Below are 18,408 nucleotides of genomic sequence, written 5' to 3'. Positions count from 1 at the left end.
ATAGTATAGTAAGGCTTTTTTTCTTAAAAAACGACATAGTTTAGTAAGGCTTTTTTTCCTAAAAAACAACATAGTATAGTAAGGCTTTTTTCTTAAAAAAACGACATAGTATAGTAAGGCTTTTTTAAAGTAAAAAACGACATAGAATAATAAGGCTTTTCTTCTTAAAAAAACGACATAGTATAGTAAGGCTTTTTTATTAAAAAACGACATAGTATAGTAAGGCTTTTTTCCTTAAAAAACGACATAGTATAGTAAGGCTTTTTTTCTTAAAAAACGACATAGTATAGTAAGGCTTTTTTTTAATTAAAAAACGACATAGTATAGTAAGGCTTTTTTTCCTAAAAAACAACATAGAATAGTAAGGCTTTTTTTCTTAAAAAACGACATAGTATAGTAAGGCTTTTTTCCTTAAAAAACGACATAGTATAGTAAGGCTTTTTTAAAGTAAAAAAACGACATAGTATAGTAAGGCTTTTCTTCTTAAAAAAACGACATAGTATAGTAAGGCTTTTTTTCTTAAAAAACGACATAGTATAGTAAGGCTTTTTTTCCTAAAAAACAACATAGTATAGTAAGGCTTTTTTCTGAAAAAAACGACATAGTATAGTAAGGCTTTTTTTCCTAAAAAACGACATAGTAAAGTAAGGCTTTTTTAAAGTAAAAAACGACATAGTATAGTAAGGCTTTTTTTCCTAAAAAACAACATAGTATAGTAAGGCTTTTCTTCTTAAAAAAACGACATAGTATAGTAAGGCTTTTTTCTTAAAAAACGACATAGTATAGTAAGGCTCTTTTTCTTAAAAAACGACATAGTATAGTAAGGCTTTTTTTCCTAAAAAACGACATAGTATAGTAAGGCTTTTTTAAAGTAAAAAACGACATAGTATAGTAAGGCTTTTCTTCTTAAAAAAACGACATAGTATAGTAAGGCTTTTTTTCTTTAAAAAACGACATAGTATAGTAAGGCTTTTTTTCTTAAAAAACGACATAGTATAGTAAGGCTTTTTTTCTTAAAAAACGACATAGTATAGTAAGGCTTTTTTTTCCTAAAAAACGACATAGTATAGTAAGGCTTTTTTAAAGTAAAAAACGACATAGTATAGTAGGCTTTTCTTCTTAAAAAAACGACATAGTATAGTAAGGCTTTTTTTCTTAAAAAACGACATAGTATAGTAAGGCTCTTTTTCTTAAAAAACGACATAGTATAGTAAGGCTTTTATTCTTAAAAAACGACATAGTATAGTAAGGCTTTTTTTCCTAAAAAACGACATAGTATAGTAAGGCTTTTTTAAAGTAAAAAACGACATAGTATAGTCAGGCTTTTCTTCTTAAAAAAACGACATAGTATAGTAAGGCTTTTTTAAAGTAAAAAACGACATAGTATAGTAAGGCTTTTCTTCTTAAAAAAACGACATAGTATAGTAGGCTTTTCTTCTTAAAAAAACGACATAGTATAGTAAGGCTTTTTTTCTTAAAAAACGACATAGTATAGTAAGGCTTTTTTTCCTAAAAAACGACATAGTATAGTAAGGCTTTTTTCTTAAAAAACGACATAGTATAGTAAGGCTTTTTTTCTTAAAAAACGACATAGTATAGTAAGGCTTTTTTTCTTAAAAAACGACATAGTATAGTAAGGCTTTTTTACTTAAAAAACGACATAGTATAGTAAGGCTTTTTTTCCTAAAAAACAACATAGTATAGTAAGGCTTTTTTTTGTAAAAAAACGACATAGTATAGTAAGGCTTTTTTTCTTAAAAAACGACATAGTATAGTAAGGCTTTTTTTCCTAAAAAACAACATAGTATAGTAAGGCTTTTTTCTGAAAAAAAACGACATAGTATAGTAAGGCTTTTTTTCCTAAAAAACGACATAGTATAGTAAGGCTTTTTTAAAGTAAAAAACGACATAGTATAGTAAGGCTTTTCTTCTTAAAAAAACAACATAGTATAGTAAGGCTTTTTTCTTAAAAAACGACATAGTATAGTAAGGCTCTTTTTCTTAAAAAACGACATAGTATAGTAAGGCTTTTTTTCCTAAAAAACGACATAGTATAGTAAGGCTTTTTTAAAGTTAAAAACAACATAGTATAGTAAGGCTTTTCTTCTTAAAAAAACGACATAGTATAGTAAGGCTTTTTTTCCTAAAAAACGACATAGTATAGTAAGGCTTTTTTTCCTAAAAAACAACATAGTATAGTAAGGCTTTTTTTAAAGTAAAAAACAACATAGTATAGTAATGCTTTTTTTCTTAAAAAACGACATAGTATAGTAAGGCTTTTTTTCTTAAAAAACGACATAGTATAGTAAGGCTTTTTTTTTCCTAAAAAACAACATAGTATAGTAAGGCTTTTTTCTTAAAAAAACGACATAGTATAGTAAGGCTTTTTTTCTTAAAAAACGACATAGTATAGTAAGGCTTTTTTTCTTAAAAAACGACATAGTATAGTAAGGCTTTTTTACTTAAAAAACGACATAGTATAGTAAGGCTTTTTTTCCTAAAAAACGACATAGTATAGTAAGGCTTTTTTAAAGTTAAAAACGACATAGTATAGTAAGGCTTTTCTTCTTAAAAAAACGACATAGTATAGTAAGGCTTTTTTTCCTAAAAAACGACATAGTATAGTAAGGCTTTTTTTCCTAAAAAACAACATAGTATAGTAAGGCTTTTTTCTTAAAAAAACGACATAGTATAGTAAGGCTTTTTTTCTTAAAAAATGACATAGTATAGTAAGGCTTTTTTTCTTAAAAAACGACATAGTATAGTAAGGCTTTTTTACTTAAAAAACGACATAGTATAGTAAGGCTTTTTTTCCTAAAAAACGACATAGTATAGTAAGGCTTTTTTAAAGTTAAAAACGACATGGTATAGTAAGGCTTTTCTTCTTAAAAAAACAACATAGTATAGTAAGGCTTTTTTCTTAAAAAACGACATAGTATAGTAAGGCTCTTTTTCTTAAAAAACGACATAGTATAGTAAGGCTTTTTTTCCTAAAAAACGACATAGTATAGTAAGGCTTTTTTCTTAAAAAACCGACATAGTATAGTAAGGCTTTTTTTCTTAAAAAAACGACAGAGTATAGTAAGGCTTTTTTAAAGTTAAAAACGACATAGTATAGTAAGGCTTTTCTTCTTAAAAAAACGACATAGTATAGTAAGGCTTTTTTTCTTTAAAAAACGACATAGTATAGTAAGGCTTTTTTTCTTAAAAAACGACATAGTATAGTAAGGCTTTTATTCTTAAAAAACGACATAGTATAGTAAGGCTTTTTTTCCTAAAAAACAACATAGTATAGTAAGGCTTTTTTTTTGTAAAAAACGACATAGAATAGTAAGGCTTTTTTTCTTAAAAAACGACATAGTATAGTAAGGCTTTTTTTCCTAAAAAACAACATAGTATAGTAAGGCTTTTTTCTTAAAAAAACGACATAGTATAGTAAGGCTTTTTTTCTTAAAAAACGACATAGTATAGTAAGGCTTTTTTTCTTAAAAAACGACATAGTATAGTAAGGCTTTTTTTCTTTAAAAAACGACATAGTATAGTAAGGCTTTTTTTCCTAAAAAACAACATAGTATAGTAAGGCTTTTTTTTGTAAAAAACGACATAGAATAGTAAGGCTTTTTTTCTTAAAAAACGACACAGTATAGTAAGGCTTTTTTTCCTAAAAAACAACATAGTATAGTAAGGCTTTTTTCTTAAAAAAACGACATAGTATAGTAAGGCTTTTCCTCTTAAAAAACGACATAGTATAGTAAGGCTTTTTTTCCTAAAAAACAACATAGTATAGTAAGGCTTTTTTCTGAAAAAAACGACATAGTATAGTAAGGCTTTTTTTCCTAAAAAACGACATAGTAAAGTAAGGCTTTTTTAAAGTAAAAAACGACATAGTATAGTAAGGATTTTTTTCCTAAAAAACAACATAGTATAGTAAGGCTTTTCTTCTTAAAAAAACGACATAGTATAGTAAGGCTTTTTTCTTAAAAAACGACATAGTATAGTCAGGCTCTTTTTCTTAAAAAACGACATAGTATAGTAAGGCTTTTTTTCCTAAAAAACGACATAGTATAGTAAGGCTTTTTTAAAGTAAAAAACGACATAGTATAGTAAGGCTTTTCTTCTTAAAAAAACGACATAGTATAGTAAGGCTTTTTTTCTTTAAAAAACGACATAGTATAGTAAGGCTTTTTTTCTTAAAAAACGACATAGTATAGTAAGGCTTTTTTTCTTAAAAAACGACATAGTATAGTAAGGCTTTTTTTCCTAAAAAACGACATAGTATAGTAAGGCTTTTTTAAAGTAAAAAACGACATAGTATAGTAGGCTTTTCTTCTTAAAAAAACGACATAGTATAGTAAGGCTTTTTTTCTTAAAAAACGACATAGTATAGTAAGGCTTTTTTTCTTAAAAAACGACATAGTATAGTAAGGCTTTTTTTCTTAAAAAACGACATAGTATAGTAAGGCTTTTATTCTTAAAAAACGACATAGTATAGTAAGGCTTTTTTTCCTAAAAAACGACATAGTATAGTAAGGCTTTTTTAAAGTAAAAAACGACATAGTATAGTAAGGCTTTTCTTCTTAAAAAAACGACATAGTATAGTAAGGCTTTTTTTCTTAAAAAACGACATAGTATAGTAAGGCTTTTTTTCTTTAAAAAACGACATAGTATAGTAAGGCTTTTTTTCTTAAAAAACGACATAGTATAGTAAGGCTTTTTTTCTTAAAAAACGACATAGTATAGTAAGGCTTTTATTCCTAAAAAACGACATAGTATAGTAAGGCTTTTTTAAAGTAAAAAACGACATAGTATAGTAGGCTTTTCTTCTTAAAAAAACGACATAGTATAGTAAGGCTTTTTTTCTTAAAAAACGACATAGTATAGTAAGGCTTTTTTTCTTAAAAAACGACATAGTATAGTAAGGCTTTTTTTCTTAAAAAACGACATAGTATAGTAAGGCTTTTTTTCCTAAAAAACAACATAGTATAGTAAGGCTTTTTTTTGTAAAAAACGACATAGAATAGTAAGGCTTTTTTTCTTAAAAAACGACATAGTATAGTAAGGCTTTTTTTCCTAAAAAACAACATAGTATAGTAAGGCTTTTTTCTTAAAAAAACGACATAGTATAGTAAGGCTTTTTTTTCCTAAAAAACGACATAGTATAGTAAGGCTTTTTTTCCTAAAAAACGGCATAGTATAGTAAGGCTTTTTTAAAGTTAAAAACGACATAGTATAGTAAGGCTTTTCTTCTTAAAAAAACGACATAGTATAGTAAGGCTTTTTTTCTTTAAAAAACGACATAGTATAGTAAGGCTTTTTTTCTTAAAAAACGACATAGTATAGTAAGGCTTTTATTCTTAAAAAACGACATAGTATAGTAAGGCTTTTTTTCCTAAAAAACAACATAGTATAGTAAGGCTTTTTTTTGTAAAAAACGACATAGAATAGTAAGGCTTTTTTTCTTAAAAAACGACACAGTATAGTAAGGCTTTTTTTCCTAAAAAACAACATAGTATAGTAAGGCTTTTTTCTTAAAAAAACGACATAGTATAGTAAGGCTTTTTTTCCTAAAAAACGACATAGTATAGTAAGGCTTTTTTTCCTAAAAAACGACATAGTATAGTAAGGCTTTTTTAAAGTAAAAAACGACATAGTATAGTAAGGCTTTTCTTCTTAAAAAAACGACATAGTATAGTAAGGCTTTTTTTCTTAAAAAACGACATAGTATAGTAAGGCTTTTTTTCCTAAAAAACAACATAGTATAGTAAGGCTTTTTTCTGAAAAAAACGACATAGTATAGTAAGGCTTTTTTTCCTAAAAAACGACATAGTAAAGTAAGGCTTTTTTTAAAGTAAAAAACGACATAGTATAGTAAGGATTTTTTTCCTAAAAAACAACATAGTATAGTAAGGCTTTTCTTCTTAAAAAAACGACATAGTATAGTAAGGCTTTTTTCTTAAAAAACGACATAGTATAGTAAGGCTCTTTTTCTTAAAAAACGACATAGTATAGTAAGGCTTTTTTTCCTAAAAAACGACATAGTATAGTAAGGCTTTTTTAAAGTAAAAAACGACATAGTATAGTAAGGCTTTTCTTCTTAAAAAAACGACATAGTATAGTAAGGCTTTTTTTCTTTAAAAAACGACATAGTATAGTAAGGATTTTTTTCTTAAAAAACGACATAGTATAGTAAGGCTTTTTTTCTTAAAAAACGACATAGTATAGTAAGGCTTTTTTTCTTAAAAAACGACATAGTATAGTAAGGCTTTTTTACTTAAAAAACGACATAGTATAGTAAGGCTTTTTTTCCTAAAAAACAACATAGTATAGTAAGGCTTTTTTTGTAAAAAAACGACATAGTATAGTAAGGCTTTTTTTCTTAAAAAACGACATAGTATAGTAAGGCTTTTTTTCCTAAAAAACAACATAGTATAGTAAGGCTTTTTTCTGAAAAAAACGACATAGTATAGTAAGGCTTTTTTTCCTAAAAAACGACATAGTATAGTAAGGCTTTTTTAAAGTAAAAAACGACATAGTATAGTAAGGCTTTTCTTCTTAAAAAAACAACATAGTATAGTAAGGCTTTTTTCTTAAAAAACGACATAGTATAGTAAGGCTCTTTTTCTTAAAAAACGACATAGTATAGTAAGGCTTTTTTTCCTAAAAAACGACATAGTATAGTAAGGCTTTTTTTAAAGTAAAAAACAACATAGTATAGTAATGCTTTTTTTCTTAAAAAACGACATAGTATAGTAAGGCTTTTCTTCTTAAAAAACGACATAGTATAGTAAGGCTTTTTTTTCCTAAAAAACAACATAGTATAGTAAGGCTTTTTTCTTAAAAAACGACATAGTATAGTAAGGCTTTTTTTTAATTAAAAAACGACATAGTATAGTAAGGCTTTTTTTCCTAAAAAACAACATAGTATAGTAAGGCTTTTTTTCTTAAAAAACGACATAGTATAGTAAGGCTTTTTTTCCTAAAAAACGACATAGTATAGTAAGGCTTTTTTTCCTAAAAAACGACATAGTATAGTAAGGCTTTTTTCTGAAAAACGACATAGTATAGTAAGGCTCTTTTTCTTAAAAAACGACATAGTATAGTAAGGCTTTTTTTCCTAAAAAACAACATAGTATAGTAAGGCTTTTTTTCTTAAAAAACGACATAGTTTAGTAAGGCTTTTTTTCCTAAAAAACAACATAGTATAGTAAGGCTTTTTTCTTAAAAAAACGACATAGTATAGTAAGGCTTTTTTAAAGTAAAAAACGACATAGAATAATAAGGCTTTTCTTCTTAAAAAAACGACATAGTATAGTAAGGCTTTTTTATTAAAAAACGACATAGTATAGTAAGGCTTTTTTCCTTAAAAAACGACATAGTATAGTAAGGCTTTTTTTCTTAAAAAACGACATAGTATAGTAAGGCTTTTTTTTAATTAAAAAACAACATAGTATAGTAAGGCTTTTTTTCCTAAAAAACAACATAGAATAGTAAGGCTTTTTTTCTTAAAAAACGACATAGTATAGTAAGGCTTTTTTCCTTAAAAAACGACATAGTATAGTAAGGCTTTTTTAAAGTAAAAAAACGACATAGTATAGTAAGGCTTTTCTTCTTAAAAAAACGACATAGTATAGTAAGGCTTTTTTTCTTAAAAAACGACATAGTATAGTAAGGCTTTTTTTCCTAAAAAACGACATAGTATAGTAAGGCTTTTTTTCCTAAAAAACGACATAGTATAGTAAGGCTTTTTTCTGAAAAACGACATAGTATAGTAAGGCTCTTTTTCTTAAAAAACGACATAGTATAGTAAGGCTTTTTTTCCTAAAAAACAACATAGTATAGTAAGGCTTTTTTTCTTAAAAAACGACATAGTATAGTAAGGCTTTTTTTCCTAAAAAACAACATCGTATAGTAAGGCTTTTTTCTTAAAAAAACGACATAGTATAGTAAGGCTTTTTTTTCTTAAAAAACGACATAGTATAGTAAGGCTTTTTTTCCTAAAAAACAACATAGTATAGTAAGGCTTTTTTCTGAAAAAAACGACATAGTATAGTAAGGCTTTTTTTCCTAAAAAACGACATAGTAAAGTAAGGCTTTTTTAAAGTAAAAAACGACATAGTATAGTAAGGCTTTTTTTCCTAAAAAACAACATAGTATAGTAAGGCTTTTCTTCTTAAAAAAACGACATAGTATAGTAAGGCTTTTTTCTTAAAAAACGACATAGTATAGTAAGGCTCTTTTTCTTAAAAAACGACATAGTATAGTAAGGCTTTTTTTCCTAAAAAACGACATAGTATAGTAAGGCTTTTTTAAAGTAAAAAACGACATAGTATAGTAAGGCTTTTCTTCTTAAAAAAACGACATAGTATAGTAAGGCTTTTTTTCTTTAAAAAACGACATAGTATAGTAAGGCTTTTTTTCTTAAAAAACGACATAGTATAGTAAGGCTTTTTTTCTTAAAAAACGACATAGTATAGTAAGGCTTTTTTTTCCTAAAAAACGACATAGTATAGTAAGGCTTTTTTAAAGTAAAAAACGACATAGTATAGTAGGCTTTTCTTCTTAAAAAAACGACATAGTATAGTAAGGCTTTTTTTCTTAAAAAACGACATAGTATAGTAAGGCTCTTTTTCTTAAAAAACGACATAGTATAGTAAGGCTTTTATTCTTAAAAAACGACATAGTATAGTAAGGCTTTTTTTCCTAAAAAACGACATAGTATAGTAAGGCTTTTTTAAAGTAAAAAACGACATAGTATAGTCAGGCTTTTCTTCTTAAAAAAACGACATAGTATAGTAAGGCTTTTTTAAAGTAAAAAACGACATAGTATAGTAAGGCTTTTCTTCTTAAAAAAACGACATAGTATAGTAGGCTTTTCTTCTTAAAAAAACGACATAGTATAGTAAGGCTTTTTTTCTTAAAAAACGACATAGTATAGTAAGGCTTTTTTTCCTAAAAAACGACATAGTATAGTAAGGCTTTTTTCTTAAAAAACGACATAGTATAGTAAGGCTTTTTTTCTTAAAAAACGACATAGTATAGTAAGGCTTTTTTTCTTAAAAAACGACATAGTATAGTAAGGCTTTTTTACTTAAAAAACGACATAGTATAGTAAGGCTTTTTTTCCTAAAAAACAACATAGTATAGTAAGGCTTTTTTTTGTAAAAAAACGACATAGTATAGTAAGGCTTTTTTTCTTAAAAAACGACATAGTATAGTAAGGCTTTTTTTCCTAAAAAACAACATAGTATAGTAAGGCTTTTTTTCTGAAAAAAAACGACATAGTATAGTAAGGCTTTTTTTCCTAAAAAACGACATAGTATAGTAAGGCTTTTTTAAAGTAAAAAACGACATAGTATAGTAAGGCTTTTCTTCTTAAAAAAACAACATAGTATAGTAAGGCTTTTTTCTTAAAAAACGACATAGTATAGTAAGGCTCTTTTTCTTAAAAAACGACATAGTATAGTAAGGCTTTTTTTCCTAAAAAACGACATAGTATAGTAAGGCTTTTTTTCCTAAAAAACGACATAGTATAGTAAGGCTTTTTTAAAGTAAAAAACGACATAGTATAGTCAGGCTTTTCTTCTTAAAAAAACGACATAGTATAGTAAGGCTTTTTTAAAGTAAAAAACGACATAGTATAGTAAGGCTTTTCTTCTTAAAAAAACGACATAGTATAGTAGGCTTTTCTTCTTAAAAAAACGACATAGTATAGTAAGGCTTTTTTTCTTAAAAAACGACATAGTATAGTAAGGCTTTTTTTCCTAAAAAACGACATAGTATAGTAAGGCTTTTTTCTTAAAAAACGACATAGTATAGTAAGGCTTTTTTTCTTAAAAAACGACATAGTATAGTAAGGCTTTTTTTCTTAAAAAACGACATAGTATAGTAAGGCTTTTTTACTTAAAAAACGACATAGTATAGTAAGGCTTTTTTTCCTAAAAAACAACATAGTATAGTAAGGCTTTTTTTTGTAAAAAAACGACATAGTATAGTAAGGCTTTTTTTCTTAAAAAACGACATAGTATAGTAAGGCTTTTTTTCCTAAAAAACAACATAGTATAGTAAGGCTTTTTTTCTGAAAAAAAACGACATAGTATAGTAAGGCTTTTTTTCCTAAAAAACGACATAGTATAGTAAGGCTTTTTTAAAGTAAAAAACGACATAGTATAGTAAGGCTTTTCTTCTTAAAAAAACAACATAGTATAGTAAGGCTTTTTTCTTAAAAAACGACATAGTATAGTAAGGCTCTTTTTCTTAAAAAACGACATAGTATAGTAAGGCTTTTTTTCCTAAAAAACGACATAGTATGTAAGGCTTTTTTAAAGTTAAAAACAACATAGTATAGTAAGGCTTTTCTTCTTAAAAAAACGACATAGTATAGTAAGGCTTTTTTTCCTAAAAAACGACATAGTATAGTAAGGCTTTTTTTCCTAAAAAACAACATAGTATAGTAAGGCTTTTTTTAAAGTAAAAAACAACATAGTATAGTAATGCTTTTTTTCTTAAAAAACGACATAGTATAGTAAGGCTTTTTTTCTTAAAAAACGACATAGTATAGTAAGGCTTTTTTTTCCCTAAAAAACAACATAGTATAGTAAGGCTTTTTTCTTAAAAAAACGACATAGTATAGTAAGGCTTTTTTTCTTAAAAAAACGACATAGTATAGTAAGGCTTTTTTTCTTAAAAAACGACATAGTATAGTAAGGCTTTTTTTCTTAAAAAACGACATAGTATAGTAAGGCTTTTTTACTTAAAAAACGACATAGTATAGTAAGGCTTTTTTTCCTAAAAAACGACATAGTATAGTAAGGCTTTTTTAAAGTTAAAAACGACATAGTATAGTAAGGCTTTTCTTCTTAAAAAAATGACATAGTATAGTAAGGCTTTTTTTCCTAAAAAACGACATAGTATAGTAAGGCTTTTTTTCCTAAAAAACAACATAGTATAGTAAGGCTTTTTTTAAAGTAAAAAACAACATAGTATAGTAATGCTTTTTTTCTTAAAAAACGACATAGTATAGTAAGGCTTTTTTTCTTAAAAAACGACATAGTATAGTAAGGCTTTTTTTTTCCTAAAAAACAACATAGTATAGTAAGGCTTTTTTCTTAAAAAAACGACATAGTATAGTAAGGCTTTTTTTCTTAAAAAACGACATAGTATAGTAAGGCTTTTTTTCTTAAAAAACGACATAGTATAGTAAGGCTTTTTTACTTAAAAAACGACATAGTATAGTAAGGCTTTTTTTCCTAAAAAACGACATAGTATAGTAAGGCTTTTTTAAAGTAAAAAACGACATAGTATAGTAAGGCTTTTCTTCTTAAAAAAACAACATAGTATAGTAAGGCTTTTTTCTTAAAAAACGACATAGTATAGTAAGGCTCTTTTTCTTAAAAAACGACATAGTATAGTAAGGCTTTTTTTCCTAAAAAACGACATAGTATGTAAGGCTTTTTTAAAGTTAAAAACAACATAGTATAGTAAGGCTTTTCTTCTTAAAAAAACGACATAGTATAGTAAGGCTTTTTTTCCTAAAAAACGACATAGTATAGTAAGGCTTTTTTTCCTAAAAAACAACATAGTATAGTAAGGCTTTTTTTAAAGTAAAAAACAACATAGTATAGTAATGCTTTTTTTCTTAAAAAACGACATAGTATAGTAAGGCTTTTTTTCTTAAAAAACGACATAGTATAGTAAGGCTTTTTTTTTCCTAAAAAACAACATAGTATAGTAAGGCTTTTTTCTTAAAAAAACGACATAGTATAGTAAGGCTTTTTTTCTTAAAAAAACGACATAGTATAGTAAGGCTTTTTTTCTTAAAAAACGACATAGTATAGTAAGGCTTTTTTTCTTAAAAAACGACATAGTATAGTAAGGCTTTTTTACTTAAAAAACGACATAGTATAGTAAGGCTTTTTTTCCTAAAAAACGACATAGTATAGTAAGGCTTTTTTAAAGTTAAAAACGACATAGTATAGTAAGGCTTTTCTTCTTAAAAAAATGACATAGTATAGTAAGGCTTTTTTTCCTAAAAAACGACATAGTATAGTAAGGCTTTTTTTCCTAAAAAACAACATAGTATAGTAAGGCTTTTTTTAAAGTAAAAAACAACATAGTATAGTAATGCTTTTTTTCTTAAAAAACGACATAGTATAGTAAGGCTTTTTTTCTTAAAAAACGACATAGTATAGTAAGGCTTTTTTTTTCCTAAAAAACAACATAGTATAGTAAGGCTTTTTTCTTAAAAAAACGACATAGTATAGTAAGGCTTTTTTTCTTAAAAAACGACATAGTATAGTAAGGCTTTTTTTCTTAAAAAACGACATAGTATAGTAAGGCTTTTTTACTTAAAAAACGACATAGTATAGTAAGGCTTTTTTTCCTAAAAAACGACATAGTATAGTAAGGCTTTTTTAAAGTTAAAAACGACATGGTATAGTAAGGCTTTTCTTCTTAAAAAAACAACATAGTATAGTAAGGCTTTTTTCTTAAAAAACGACATAGTATAGTAAGGCTCTTTTTCTTAAAAAACGACATAGTATAGTAAGGCTTTTTTTCCTAAAAAACGACATAGTATAGTAAGGCTTTTTTCTTAAAAAACCGACATAGTATAGTAAGGCTTTTTTTCTTAAAAAAACGACAGAGTATAGTAAGGCTTTTTTAAAGTTAAAAACGACATAGTATAGTAAGGCTTTTCTTCTTAAAAAAACGACATAGTATAGTAAGGCTTTTTTTCTTTAAAAAACGACATAGTATAGTAAGGCTTTTTTTCTTAAAAAACGACATAGTATAGTAAGGCTTTTATTCTTAAAAAACGACATAGTATAGTAAGGCTTTTTTTCCTAAAAAACAACATAGTATAGTAAGGCTTTTTTTTGTAAAAAACGACATAGAATAGTAAGGCTTTTTTTCTTAAAAAACGACATAGTATAGTAAGGCTTTTTTTCCTAAAAAACTACATAGTATAGTAAGGCTTTTTTCTTAAAAAAACGACATAGTATAGTAAGGCTTTTTTTCTTAAAAAACGACATAGTATAGTAAGGCTTTTTTTCTTAAAAAACGACATAGTATAGTAAGGCTTTTTTTCTTTAAAAAACGACATAGTATAGTAAGGCTTTTTTTCCTAAAAAACAACATAGTATAGTAAGGCTTTTTTTTGTAAAAAACGACATAGAATAGTAAGGCTTTTTTTCTTAAAAAACGACACAGTATAGTAAGGCTTTTTTTCCTAAAAAACAACATAGTATAGTAAGGCTTTTTTCTTAAAAAAACGACATAGTATAGTAAGGCTTTTTTTCCTAAAAAACGACATAGTATAGTAAGGCTTTTTTTCCTAAAAAACGACATAGTATAGTAAGGCTTTTTTAAAGTAAAAAACGACATAGTATAGTAAGGCTTTTCCTCTTAAAAAACGACATAGTATAGTAAGGCTTTTTTTCCTAAAAAACAACATAGTATAGTAAGGCTTTTTTCTGAAAAAAACGACATAGTATAGTAAGGCTTTTTTTCCTAAAAAACGACATAGTAAAGTAAGGCTTTTTTAAAGTAAAAAACGACATAGTATAGTAAGGATTTTTTTCCTAAAAAACAACATAGTATAGTAAGGCTTTTCTTCTTAAAAAAACGACATAGTATAGTAAGGCTTTTTTCTTAAAAAACGACATAGTATAGTAAGGCTCTTTTTCTTAAAAAACGACATAGTATAGTAAGGCTTTTTTTCCTAAAAAACGACATAGTATAGTAAGGCTTTTTTAAAGTAAAAAACGACATAGTATAGTAAGGCTTTTCTTCTTAAAAAAAACGACATAGTATAGTAAGGCTTTTTTTCTTAAAAAACGACATAGTATAGTAAGTCTTTTTTCTTAAAAAACGACATAGTATAGTAAGGCTCTTTTTCTTAAAAAACGACATAGTATAGTAAGGCTTTTTTTCCTAAAAAACGACATAGTATAGTAAGGCTTTTTTAAAGTAAAAAACGACATAGTATAGTAAGGCTTTTCTTTTTAAAAAAACGACATAGTATAGTAAGGCTTTTTTTCTTTAAAAAACGACATAGTATAGTAAGGCTTTTTTTCTTAAAAAACGACATAGTATAGTAAGGCTTTTATTCTTAAAAAACGACATAGTATAGTAAGGCTTTTTTTCCTAAAAAACGACATAGTATAGTAAGGCTTTTTTAAAGTAAAAAACGACATAGTATAGTAAGGCTTTTCTTCTTAAAAAAACGACATAGTATAGTAAGGCTTTTTTTCTTAAAAAACGACATAGTATAGTAAGGCTTTTTTTCTTTAAAAAACGACATAGTATAGTAAGGCTTTTTTTCTTAAAAAACGACATAGTATAGTAAGGCTTTTTTTCTTAAAAAACGACATAGTATAGTAAGGCTTTTATTCCTAAAAAACGACATAGTATAGTAAGGCTTTTTTAAAGTAAAAAACGACATAGTATAGTAGGCTTTTCTTCTTAAAAAAACGACATAGTATAGTAAGGCTTTTTTTCTTAAAAAACGACATAGTATAGTAAGGCTTTTTTTCTTAAAAAACGACATAGTATAGTAAGGCTTTTTTTCTTAAAAAACGACATAGTATAGTAAGGCTTTTATTCTTAAAAAACGACATAGTATAGTAAGGCTTTTTTTCCTAAAAAACGACATAGTATAGTAAGGCTTTTTTAAAGTAAAAAACGACATAGTATAGTAAGGCTTTTCTTCTTAAAAAAACGACATAGTATAGTAAGGCTTTTTTTCTTAAAAAACGACATAGTATAGTAAGGCTTTTTTTCTTTAAAAAACGACATAGTATAGTAAGGCTTTTTTTCTTAAAAAACGACATAGTATAGTAAGGCTTTTATTCTTAAAAAACGACATAGTATAGTAAGGCTTTTTTTCCTAAAAAACAACATAGTATAGTAAGGCTTTTTTTTGTAAAAAACGACATAGAATAGTAAGGCTTTTTTTCTTAAAAAACGACATAGTATAGTAAGGCTTTTTTTCCTAAAAAACAACATAGTATAGTAAGGCTTTTTTCTTAAAAAAACGACATAGTATAGTAAGGCTTTTTTTTCCTAAAAAACGACATAGTATAGTAAGGCTTTTTTTCCTAAAAAACGGCATAGTATAGTAAGGCTTTTTTAAAGTTAAAAACGACATAGTATAGTAAGGCTTTTCTTCTTAAAAAAACGACATAGTATAGTAAGGCTTTTTTTCTTTAAAAAACGACATAGTATAGTAAGGCTTTTTTTCTTAAAAAACGACATAGTATAGTAAGGCTTTTATTCTTAAAAAACGACATAGTATAGTAAGGCTTTTTTTCCTAAAAAACAACATAGTATAGTAAGGCTTTTTTTTGTAAAAAACGACATAGAATAGTAAGGCTTTTTTTCTTAAAAAACGACACAGTATAGTAAGGCTTTTTTTCCTAAAAAACAACATAGTATAGTAAGGCTTTTTTCTTAAAAAAACGACATAGTATAGTAAGGCTTTTTTTCCTAAAAAACGACATAGTATAGTAAGGCTTTTTTCTTAAAAAAACGACATAGTATAGTAAGGCTTTTTTTCCTAAAAAACGACATAGTATAGTAAGGCTTTTTTTCCTAAAAAACGACATAGTATAGTAAGGCTTTTTTAAAGTAAAAAACGACATAGTATAGTAAGGCTTTTCTTCTTAAAAAAACGACATAGTATAGTAAGGCTTTTTTTCTTAAAAAACGACATAGTATAGTAAGGCTTTTTTTCCTAAAAAACAACATAGTATAGTAAGGCTTTTTTCTGAAAAAAACGACATAGTATAGTAAGGCTTTTTTTCCTAAAAAACGACATAGTAAAGTAAGGCTTTTTTTAAAGTAAAAAACGACATAGTATAGTAAGGATTTTTTTCCTAAAAAACAACATAGTATAGTAAGGCTTTTCTTCTTAAAAAAACGACATAGTATAGTAAGGCTTTTTTCTTAAAAAACGACATAGTATAGTAAGGCTCTTTTTCTTAAAAAACGACATAGTATAGTAAGGCTTTTTTTCCTAAAAAACGACATAGTATAGTAAGGCTTTTTTAAAGTAAAAAACGACATAGTATAGTAAGGCTTTTCTTCTTAAAAAAACGACATAGTATAGTAAGGCTTTTTTTCTTTAAAAAACGACATAGTATAGTAAGGCTTTTTTTCTTAAAAAACGACATAGTATAGTAAGGCTTTTATTCTTAAAAAACGACATAGTATAGTAAGGCTTTTTTTCCTAAAAAACGACATAGTATAGTAAGGCTTTTTTAAAGTAAAAAACGACATAGTATAGTAAGGCTTTTCTTCTTAAAAAAACGACATAGTATAGTAAGGCTTTTTTTCTTAAAAAACGACATAGTATAGTAAGGCTTTTTTTCTTTAAAAAACGACATAGTATAGTAAGGCTTTTTTTCTTAAAAAACGACATAGTATAGTAAGGCTTTTTTTCTTAAAAAACGACATAGTATAGTAAGGCTTTTATTCCTAAAAAACGACATAGTATAGTAAGGCTTTTTTAAAGTAAAAAACGACATAGTATAGTAGGCTTTTCTTCTTAAAAAAACGACATAGTATAGTAAGGCTTTTTTTCTTAAAAAACGACATAGTATAGTAAGGCTTTTTTTCTTAAAAAACGACATAGTATAGTAAGGCTTTTTTTCTTAAAAAACGACATAGTATAGTAAGGCTTTTATTCTTAAAAAACGACATAGTATAGTAAGGCTTTTTTTCCTAAAAAACGACATAGTATAGTAAGGCTTTTTTAAAGTAAAAAACGACATAGTATAGTAAGGCTTTTCTTCTTAAAAAAACGACATAGTATAGTAAGGCTTTTTTTCTTAAAAAACGACATAGTATAGTAAGGCTTTTTTTCTTTAAAAAACGACATAGTATAGTAAGGCTTTTTTTCTTAAAAAACGACATAGTATAGTAAGGCTTTTATTCTTAAAAAACGACATAGTATAGTAAGGCTTTTTTTCCTAAAAAACAACATAGTATAGTAAGGCTTTTTTTTGTAAAAAACGACATAGAATAGTAAGGCTTTTTTTCTTAAAAAACGACATAGTATAGTAAGGCTTTTTTTCCTAAAAAACAACATAGTATAGTAAGGCTTTTTTCTTAAAAAAACGACATAGTATAGTAAGGCTTTTTTTTCCTAAAAAACGACATAGTATAGTAAGGCTTTTTTTCCTAAAAAACGGCATAGTATAGTAAGGCTTTTTTAAAGTTAAAAACGACATCGTATAGTAAGGCTTTTCTTCTTAAAAAAACGACATAGTATAGTAAGGCTTTTTTTCTTTAAAAAACGACATAGTATAGTAAGGCTTTTTTTCTTAAAAAACGACATAGTATAGTAAGGCTTTTATTCTTAAAAAACGACATAGTATAGTAAGGCTTTTTTTTGTAAAAAACGACATAGAATAGTAAGGCTTTTTTTCTTAAAAAACGACACAGTATAGTAAGGCTTTTTTTCCTAAAAAACAACATAGTATAGTAAGGCTTTTTTCTTAAAAAAACGACATAGTATAGTAAGGCTTTTTTTCCTAAAAAACGACATAGTATAGTAAGGCTTTTTTTCCTAAAAAACGACATAGTATAGTAAGGCTTTTTTAAAGTAAAAAACGACATAGTATAGTAAGGCTTTTCTTCTTAAAAAAACGACATAGTATAGTAAGGCTTTTTTTCTTAAAAAACGACATAGTATAGTAAGGCTTTTTTTCCTAAAAAACAACATAGTATAGTAAGGCTTTTTTCTGAAAAAAACGACATAGTATAGTAAGGCTTTTTTTCCTAAAAAACGACATAGTAAAGTAAGGCTTTTTTTAAAGTAAAAAACGACATAGTATAGTAAGGATTTTTTTCCTAAAAAACAACATAGTATAGTAAGGCTTTTCTTCTTAAAAAAACGACATAGTATAGTAAGGCTTTTTTCTTAAAAAACGACATAGTATAGTAAGGCTCTTTTTCTTAAAAAACGACATAGTATAGTAAGGCTTTTTTTCCTAAAAAACGACATAGTATAGTAAGGCTTTTTTAAAGTAAAAAACGACATAGTATAGTAAGGCTTTTCTTCTTAAAAAAACGACATAGTATAGTAAGGCTTTTTTTCTTTAAAAAACGACATAGTATAGTAAGGATTTTTTTCTTAAAAAACGACATAGTATAGTAAGGCTTTTTTTCTTAAAAAACGACATAGTATAGTAAGGCTTTTTTTCCTAAAAAACGACATAGTATAGTAAGGCTTTTTTAAAGTAAAAAACGACATAGTATAGTAGGCTTTTCTTCTTAAAAAAACGACATAGTATAGTAAGGCTTTTTTTCTTAAAAAACGACATAGTATAGTAAGGCTTTTTTTCTTAAAAAACGACATAGTATAGTAAGGCTTTTTTTCTTAAAAAACGACATAGTATAGTAAGGCTT

Source organism: Stigmatopora argus, chromosome 6 (assembly GCF_051989625.1).
Source record: "Stigmatopora argus isolate UIUO_Sarg chromosome 6, RoL_Sarg_1.0, whole genome shotgun sequence".
Lineage (NCBI taxonomy): Eukaryota > Metazoa > Chordata > Actinopteri > Syngnathiformes > Syngnathidae > Stigmatopora > Stigmatopora argus.
Note: the sequence above shows the minus strand (reverse complement) of the source record.